Source organism: Rhinatrema bivittatum, chromosome 2, assembly GCF_901001135.1.
Source record: "Rhinatrema bivittatum chromosome 2, aRhiBiv1.1, whole genome shotgun sequence".
In the NCBI taxonomy this organism is placed as follows: Eukaryota; Metazoa; Chordata; class Amphibia; order Gymnophiona; family Rhinatrematidae; genus Rhinatrema; species Rhinatrema bivittatum.
In genome coordinates, this window is record NC_042616.1 from 384250084 (window position 1) to 384259800 (window position 9717).

Below are 9717 nucleotides of genomic sequence, written 5' to 3' on the forward strand. Positions count from 1 at the left end.
GGGTGTTTGTTATATTGTTTTGAGAATGAACTATGCTGGGTTTTCCAGAAAATGAATTCAAATCAGTGAGCCCCACGAATCTCTGGAGCGTTCAGAGGCCTACAGGCCAGGGCCAATCATGGATTCCTTTGAGCTTGCTTGGGTCCATGGTGAATCCTTGCTGAGATATTATAATCCCTAGGAAGGGTATGCTGGACTGCTCAAAGAGGCATTTATTAAGTTTAGCAAATAAATGTTTCTCGTGGAGATGTTGGAGCACCATGCGGACGTCAGCACGGTGTGGAGAGATCCTTGAAAAGATAAGGATGCCATCTAAGAATGCGACAACCTTGGTATATAAGAGATCATGGAAAATCTCATTTATCATGCGTTGGAATACCGCAGGGTCATTACGGAGGCCGAAAGGCATGACTAGGTATTTGTAATGTCCATCCCTGGTATTAAATGCCATGTAATTAAACAGCTTTTAAACCAGTTGAAACTTGGCATCAACATTGCAAAGACTGAAATAATAGTCTTAGAAAGAAAAGTGTCACCACATAATAGTACCCTGTTTTTTAATTATGAGAATTTTCAAATTAAGTTGGCACCTTCAATTAGAGATTTAGGGGTTTACATAGACCAAGAATTAACCTTTAAAAATCATATCGCCAACAAAACGAAAGAAGAATACTATAAATTGCTAATTCTGAAAAGATTAAAACCCTAGCTAAAACTAAAAGATTTCAGAACAGTGTTTCAAGCACTAATTTTTCAATCCACTGACTATTGCAATGCCCTACTGCTCAGATTACCCTATTCAACAATCCGTCCGTCGCAAATTATGCAAAATTCCGCAGCGCGACTACTTACAGGTACCAATAGAATAGAACATATCATGTCAATATTAAAGGTACTCCATTGGTTACCAAATGAACAGCGAGTACAGTTTAAAACCCTCTGTATTCTTCACAAAGCAGTACACGAGGAAAAGGTGGAATGGCTGATCGCCGCAATACGGGTACATCACACACACACACACTCTGCCACCCCTCACCCTTTCCTCTAATCCCCTCCAGCCACATACGCACCCACTACCAACCTCACAATAGCCACATTCACACATCGTGGTTTACTCCTTATTAAATTGAATCAACCTAAAAAAAAGCATGAACAAAAAACACCTTTAAACATTTAGTTTTGGTACTCTGTAAAATCCCATAATCATTAGAGATGTGAATTGGAACCGATTCACATCGTGAATTTTATTTTGTGCGGCCCAATCGGGTTTTTTTTTTATCGGCTGCGCCCGAGCCAATAAACAAAAAACCCACCCCGACCCTTTAAAACAGCTCCCTTAGCTTCCCCCACCCTCCTGAGCCCCCCACCCCAAAACATTTTAAAATTACCTGGTGGTCCAGTGGGGGTCCCGAGAGCGATCTCGGGCCGTTGGCTGCCACTAATAAAAATGGCGCTGATGGCCCTTTGCCCTTACCATGTGACAGAGTATCCATGCCATTGGCCGGCCCCTGTCACATGGTAAGGGCAAAGGGCAAAGGGCCATTTTTAAAGATGGTGCCAGCCGTCCATTACTCCTCCCATGTGACAAGGGCCGGCCAATGGCACGGATACCCTGTCACATGGTAAGGGCAAAGGGCCATCAGTGCCATTTTTATTAGTGGCAGCCGATGGCCTGAGAGCGGGAGATCACTCCCGGGACCCCCACTGGACCACCAGGTAATTTTAAAACATTTGGGGGGGGGGGTTGGGAGGGTGGAGGAAGCTAAGGGAGCTATTTTAAAGGGTCGGGGTGAGTTTAGGGGTGGGTTTTGTGTGCTATTTTTCCTGCCCTCCCCCAAAACTGGGGTTTTCCTATCAGTTTTGGGGAGCCCCCGATTTCTGACATCAGAAAAACGTTTCACATCCCTAACAATCATGTGTGAGAGAGAGACTCTTTATAAGGCTTGCATAGTAGTCAACTATTTATATCACTATTGGAGGATCATCTAGTAACTTGAGGTGAAGTTTTGGTGGTAGTCTAGGCTTTTGGGGACAGTTTTACATGCATAGTCAGAAGTACGAACAGCACAGTACACATCAGTAAAGATTTGATGTGATTTGGAATGAAGAAAGGTACACAAAGATGAGATTGCTACAATGTACTCTCGCCCTAGCTTGATGCACTCTCCCTCTGATTTGATTCATGGCATTCATAGATTACCTTTGGTCTTTCTTTGCCTCCTGCCTATTCTCCTCCCCATTTACTATTATTTTGAATTTCTGTGCTGATCAACCCAATTTCTCATCTTAATTGATTTATTTCTCCTTTCTCCACACAATTTGTTTTTCAAATTGAATTTTCTGCTCTGTTCTGATCAGTCATTCTTTTGACAGGATGTTTATCCCAGGCAAACCCAAGGAACCGTCACATGCAAAAATCAGCATTGTTTGTATTGACATTGTATTTATTTATTTAAAATGTCTTTTAGACTGCCTAAATTAGGCAGTTTACATGCAACATACACAATATATAGACACAGTACACAAATCAAATTAGTCATGTTAAATAAAAAAATTAAATAAAATTAAAAGAAATAAATAAATAAGGTATGTTATACACAGATGTAGAAACAAGCAACATACTTGCTTTAGAAGTTCTGGGCACTTGTTCCATGAAAAATAAAATATAAATGGTGAACAAGCAGAAGGAGAAATTAGGCCCCAGCCTTTATTAACACGCTAATATATTTAAAGAGGACGCTCTAGTATGTTTACCAGTTCAGACAAGCAGATCTTTAAAGATATCAACTTCAAATATTCAGCCCTGCCACAAGAACTAAACAATGCTACCCAGAGTTACAATAAATTAAAAAACGTATTTTGAACTCTCTGTTAACCAAGTTGCATCATCCTCTATTGTCTTTAGTCTCTATTCTTCTTCTAAATGCAGGGCCACCCCTTTGCTGTGATTCTGTGGCTGCAGTAACTGCTGCAGAAAATGACCTTTGTTGTAGAATCTAGTCTTGGACCGAGAATCACGGGAAAATTCCCTGTGAACTAATATTCGCCTAGGACCAGCTTTTCAATAAACCTGAATAGGCAGCCATCTAGAGTGGAAGATTGCCTAGGACAAGAAAATTACTTCTACTGCTACTACTTATCACTTGTATAGTGCTACTCGAAGCACGACGTGCTGTACAAAAACATGTAAGAGGCAGCCCCTGGTGGGTAAAGCTTACAAGCTAATTACTTTGGTGCCATCCTGCAGGCGGATGGTGCCATTTTTAAAGTGCACACTATCAGGCAAGAGAGAGTGGGACCTTCTTGGATCCCCCACAGATGGGGTAAGTGGGGGATGGGGAGGTCCCCAGCTCCAGGAATATTTTAGGAGACAGGGATGAGGGTCAGAAGGGCCCAGGGAGAATATGGCTAGGCCTGGCTCAGCCCTAATAGGTAGAGCCAGGCCCCAGGGTAGTTTGTAGGACAGGAGGAGAGGTGGAGGTCCTCAGGGAGGCTATTTTCTTTCTTTCAATGAAAATGAAAATACCCCAAATGATGAGGGTATCTTTGTGGGAGGCCATTTTCTGTTCATTTCATTTGGAATGAACAGAAAATGACCTAATTTTTCCCATTTTGCACATTTGTTTCAAATGCACAACCATATTAGCTAGAGATGCTCTGCAGAATGAGCACAGGAACATCAAGGCTAGGGTTTATGTACCTTACAGAATTGATAAGGAGAGGGGAAAGAGTGTCTAAAGCATATTATTGTGAGAAATCGCCTCATCAAATGACTCAGACAATGCAATGGAGGAAAAGGGAGATGAAACCATGAACAGAATGCAAAGCTCAATGGCCTGGAGAAATCTGAAGGTACTGGCAGTAACTGGATAAAGCTGCGGAAGATATTAGATAATGGTTTAAGAGGGGAAGAAGTGAAGTGGAAAAGTCTGAGATACAGCAGTTGGAAGAAAGCACTAGGTCAAGGCAGTAGCCATGCTGGTGAGAAAGGATGGTCCAATGAGGAGGTTAATGCAAGGAGTTTTGAAGCATAAGAGTCAGAGGGGTCGCTGGTGTGGAGTTTAAAGTCCCAAGGAATCAGGGAAGGGGAAGATGGTTGAAGGAAGGAGGGGGCTTTATCAGGGGCTTGATAAATGACAGCTACTCAGAGAGTTAGTGGGGTGAAAAGGTGGACTGGGCCTCAGTGAAAGAAAATGAGTAAGACTGAGGTGGAATAAGTGGTGGAAACCCCCAGCTCATTGTGCTTCCTTCACTAATTACAAATGTTGGTGATATCAGGAGAGCATTTAGCTTATCAAGAGGGTCATGCATATTGTAATTAAAAAAAAAATCATTTTCAGATGAAAATATGATCTAGAGCAAAAGGTCATGGTATGAGGCTGCCAGGAGGCAGACTTGGGAGCAACATCAGGAAACATTTCTTCATCAAAAGGGCAATGGATGCATAGAATGAAGTCTCAGTGGAAGTGGCGGAGACAAAATCAGTGGCAGAAATGTAAAAAGTCATGGGGTAAGTGCAGAGGATCCCTGGTGCCAGGGAAGAGAGGGCAGAACCAGAGACTGACAGGGTGTACGGCATCGAGCTAGATGTGGAATTAGACTGGATGCAGTAATTAGTACAGAAAGAAAGTGTGACCTGGAGGCGATGGAGTTAGTCAGGTATGTAAAAGCAGGCTATAACTTACCTGAAACCAAGAAGAAATCAGTGCCAGAGTGTTGGTGATGGCTGCGGACCTGTCCAGTAAGTCCAAGAGGCTGGGTGTTTGGACAATGGCCTCAGTGGTTTTTGAGGCTTTTCTAAATTGTTGCAGAACTTAAGGATAAGACATTTTTTGTGGGGGGAGGGAGGCAGGGCATTGGGTCATGTATGGATTTTGAATGCTCATCTACCCAGGATGGTAAAGAAGCAGTGAATGGACTGGATATGAAACGATATGTTACAAGCCATCAGACTTCTCTGACAGGCAGCTGGGATGCACCCTTGCAGCGCAGACAGTAATAAATGAGCAGCAATTGACCTTTTTCTGCCTCGTTTACTATGGGGTCAATATTCAAACAGAAACTGAGCAGACCAGATAATCCGTTACTTCCAAGAGGTTATCTTTAAGGGGATTTTCAGTAGAACCTAAGTGGCTAGGTTTTCAGCTGAAAATCTATCTAAATTTAGTCAATCAAATGGGGAACTCTGGAAACCCCTCCCCCATACACAATCTCTTATCTCTTGGGGATCCCCCTCCCAGTGCCTACGGGCACCAATATTTTACATCCGGTCCTTCTGTACAGTAGAAGAAAGATCCCAAAAAGCAAGAAGGTAGGCGATCTAAAAAAGTCGTTAGGAAAACAAAAGGAATAGATGCCAAGGTCTTTTTCAATTCTTTATTGAGGTGGAGATGTGTCTAAAAATAAAAACAGCCCGACTCAGGCCGAGTTTCGCCGCTCTCACAGCGGCTGCCTCAGGGGCTATAAATAAATCATGCAAAATACTGTGTTTAATTAAAATGAAATACTAAATAAAATAAATAACTTCAAAAATAAGTTAGAAAATGGTGACATTGAAATACAACATTAAAAATCATTACGGTTGAAATTTACCTATATTTAAAACAACATAAATTTACGGAATTGATATTAATTTGTAATACTGTATAGTCTTAAAAAGCATGTTACTGAAAATAATATATTGTTTTATATTTTGTGGTCTGGAACTTCTTGGCAAATATCAATGTGTCTTACTAGTTCAATCATTTTACCTTAGATATATATTTGGACTTAGGATAATTAGGGAAGCATCCAGCTTAGGTCTCAATATGATCTGTACGTGATCCGTAGTAGCATTGAATCTGTAAGAATATTCCCAAAAATATCATTACTGATCTATGTACATGAATTTAAATGTGAATTATTACTGTTAAACAATTCAAAGAGATACAAAAAAAATTTGTTATTAATGAAACTAACCTTATCTCTTTAGACAAAAAATCATAATCGTGTAGACTCGATTCGTCTATTGTCTTCTGATACAAGAACCGCACGGGTTGTGAAACATAAAGAAAATGATTTTTAATCAGAACTGTATTTGTGACGATATCCTAACATTTATTGTGGTGACTATTATTAAGTTGTGTATCTATGAGTTTATATAACTAGTAGTTGAAATGCAAATTGAAAAAGGAATGATTCAAGACATGATTATATGAATAAAAAATTATTTGTGATGATCCCATTGTTAACTTCACTTATACTCCTTACATGCGGAGTTAAAATTATTTCGGCAATAGTAAGCACAGCACATGTAACAAAAGCATTAAGCGTATTAAAACCCCAGCCGCGGGTGAGAGAAAAGGGCGATGTTCAATAGATGTACAGCAAATATTAAATGTGCAAAGTTAACATCTTGGAAATGTGATTTGTGTATATCAAACTGAATAGCCAACTACAAACTGTAATATAAATAGTGCTTCGCTGCTGCACATAGAGAAATATAAACAACTGCTCTTAAACTATACCATTAATAGCAAACAATATATTTCAATTGTGACAGCTAGCCTAGCTCCAAAAAAATTATTTTCATATAAATACCTTGCGCTTCACATCCGGATCATATGCCTCCACTCGCAACAGCAAACTTTAGTGCACTAACGCTGAACCATTTAAAAGCGTGATTTTGGTGCCAATGGAGCTGTCAATCATCTTGTCAACAATTTTCTTTTAACAAAATAAAAAAACAATGGAATTTTGTTTTTTTCTATTGTTTCGTTATGAAAAAAATATAAAATGAAATAGTAAATGCTATTTCAACACCTATTTTGTTTCAAACAAATGCACATCCCTATCTGTGACTAGTTTTCAAGAGTTCTCTCTTCATTAGGTCAATGAAGAAGCAGCAGCGCAAATACACTGGATTTAATCAGTGCAGAATAATCTAGGTCTTATGCTGTTTGTATGTTTCATTACAGTTTTATTAATGGAAGGGGAGGAGGGGAAGAATGTCTATAATAATGAGACAGTTAAACTTTGCAGTCGAAAGGGCCTATATTTGATAACTTACAGGCCGATACAGTACAGTGCGCTCCGACGGAGCGCATTGTTAACCTGTCATTGGACGTGCGTTTTCCCTTATCCCTTATTCAGTAAGTGGCAGAAAATGCACGTCCAACCCGCCGAACCTAATAGCGCCCGCAACATACAAATGCATGTTGATGGCCCTATTAGATATTCCCGCGCGATACAGAAAGTAAAATGTGCAGCCAAGCCTCACATTTTACTTTCAGAAATTAGCGCCTACCCAAAGGCGCTAATTTCTTCATGGCGATATTAAGTTGGAGGTCCCGAATGGTAAAAAAAGTAAGAAAATTTTTTTTTTTAAATTTGAAGTCGGCCGGCGGCTGTCGGGTTGAAAACCGGACGCTCAATTTTGCCGGCGTCCAGTTTCCGAGCCCATAGCTGTCAGCGGGCTCGAGAACCAACGCCGGCAAAATTGAGCGTCGGCTGTCAAACCCGCTGACAGCCGCCGCTCCGGGCCAAAAGGAGGCGCTAGGGATGCGCTAGTGTCCCTAGTGCCTCCTTTTGCCCGTTTCTACCACCAGACCTAATTTAAATACTGCATCGCGCGCACAGGCGTTTTCCCACTCTCCCGCGGACTTTACTGAATCGGCCTGTTAGTAATCCCACCTCACAGTCTGCATACTTTTCCTGTAGGTATTAGTATATGTGTTGTCGATGCCTGTGTGTATTCTACACATGTATAGGATCCATTTTAACCAGGTAAATTACTTTGGAAAATTGCTCTCTTAAAGTTAATCAAACTACACACACCATGGAGAAACCTGTGAGTAGTTTTCATCCATAGGATTTGTCACAATATTCAAAGCAAGCCTGCAGACTGTATCTATTTGGCTTCAAGTTCTGATTTCAAGCTCTTCCATGCACCCCCTACCCAAACTACAAACTAAAATTCAGTGTTAGGAAAATGCTTTCTTGGCAATAATGGGCAGCGGAAGACAAAACATCTGACAGATCTCTGGACAAAGAAGGTCACATTTGCAAGCCACTTAACGATGTTTGTGGTCAGCGTCTCCTTGTAAATGAGATATGCTACTCAAAAAGCCTTCCTGAAGAACTATTGAATAAAAGAAACAAATGTGAAACAACCATGCACTTCACCTACCACCAGTACAAGCTGTCATTTTCCACTGCAAGCAACTGCAAAGCAAAGCAGTAAACCTCCTCTGGTCTATCTCATTGAATGGGCATGAATCTATTGTCAACCACTATAACAGCACAAAACAATGAATCACAGACTTGTCAAAGCGATCGAGGAAAGCATGTTCCCTTTCCTAGGGATCAGTTTCACTTCTTATTAATGTGCATAGACGAGATTATTCTGATCAGAGTCACGGTCATGCAAGTGCTGTAAGACAATGCAGGTACTGCTGGGCCATTGGGCAGTTCGGAAGCATTCAGAGCACAGCAAACCCATGGCCCTGGAGTTGCTTTAAACTGCATCGGGCTTGTTATTTTTCATGTTGGTGGAAGGTATCATCTGGTGCTAAAATATGAAATTCAGAGCTAATCCCAGGCACATTCTAGACACAGCATGGTGCTGTTTTAGCACTGGTGCATGCATAAACAGTGAAGTGATAGTGCTGTGTCATCCTGGAGACTCTATTACAGTAGAAATAACTGCAAGTGTATTTGCAAGAGACTCATAGGAGAGCAGTTTGCAGTCTTCAATAAATTTAACAGTCTTAAAGCTGTCAAGAATATGCAGCTAAGGAAGGGAAGGCTCTCGGGATGTAGGTAGAAAGTGTAAGCAGAAATTTTCAGGAGCAAGAGATTTAAGTGCAGAAGTTTTAAATTGCCTATAAAGACACTACAAGAAAAAGCTCTAAGAGTCCTATATGCAATAAAGAAACCCCTAGACAAAAACAAACCCCCAGTAAAACTACTATTAAAATTATTTGATAGCATCATTCAACCAAACCCCTTGAATAGGCATAAGGTCTGGGGTCTATCATTAACCCAAAACCAAATAGCCTATCCACAGAGCAGCTGAAAATAGATCTCTATGTAAATTATTTTGGCAACACAAGTAAAATTGTCATGCCAATAAAGTTACCTGAGACTATGGAGTGAGACTGTGGAGTGAGACTATGCAGCCCAACTCTTTCCTCTTGCCTCACTAAAATTCAAATCTGCACAGAGATTTGCAACACAGAGGCATACCCTGAAGTGTATTACATGGTAACATAGTAATGAAGGCAGAGTCTGCCCAGCAAGCTTCTTATGGTAGTAACTGCTAGGGATGTGCAGACCAAAAGTTTAAGTTCATAAGTCCATAAGTCGAAAGGGGGTCCCATTTGCGGTCAATATGGACATATGGAGAATTCCATAAGTTGAGTCTATGTCCATGTGTGCAAATAAAAATTTAAACCCCTCACCCGCCTTAATCCCCCCCCCCCCCCCCCAAGACTTACCAAAACTCCCTGGTGGTCCAGCGGGGTCAGGACGCCATTCCTGAACTCCTTTGCAAGGAGCACGTGACGTCGGCATCACGTCGGAGTGACGCGGCGTCACGTGATTCCCCTCGGGTTCGCTCCCGGACCCCTCGTTGAGCCCAAAAGGCACTTTAGGCCAGCTTGGGGGGGTCAGGAGGCCCCCCCAAGCTGGCCAAAAGTTCCTTTTGGGCCCCAACGAGGGGTCCCGGAGCGAACCCGA

General features: G+C 41.4%; 1 long non-coding RNA gene across 1 annotated transcript; it reads right to left on the reverse strand.

The window, feature by feature from the left end:
* Positions 1 to 5747: 5747 nt before the first annotated feature.
* On the reverse strand, positions 5748 to 8235 carry LOC115086141. The gene is made up of 4 exons (XR_003855103.1): positions 8168 to 8235; positions 6580 to 6705; positions 5959 to 6014; positions 5748 to 5840 (listed from the first exon to the last, which is right to left on the reverse strand). It is a non-coding gene; the product is annotated as an uncharacterized LOC115086141 (long non-coding RNA).
* Between the last annotated feature and the right edge of the window lie 1482 nt (positions 8236 to 9717).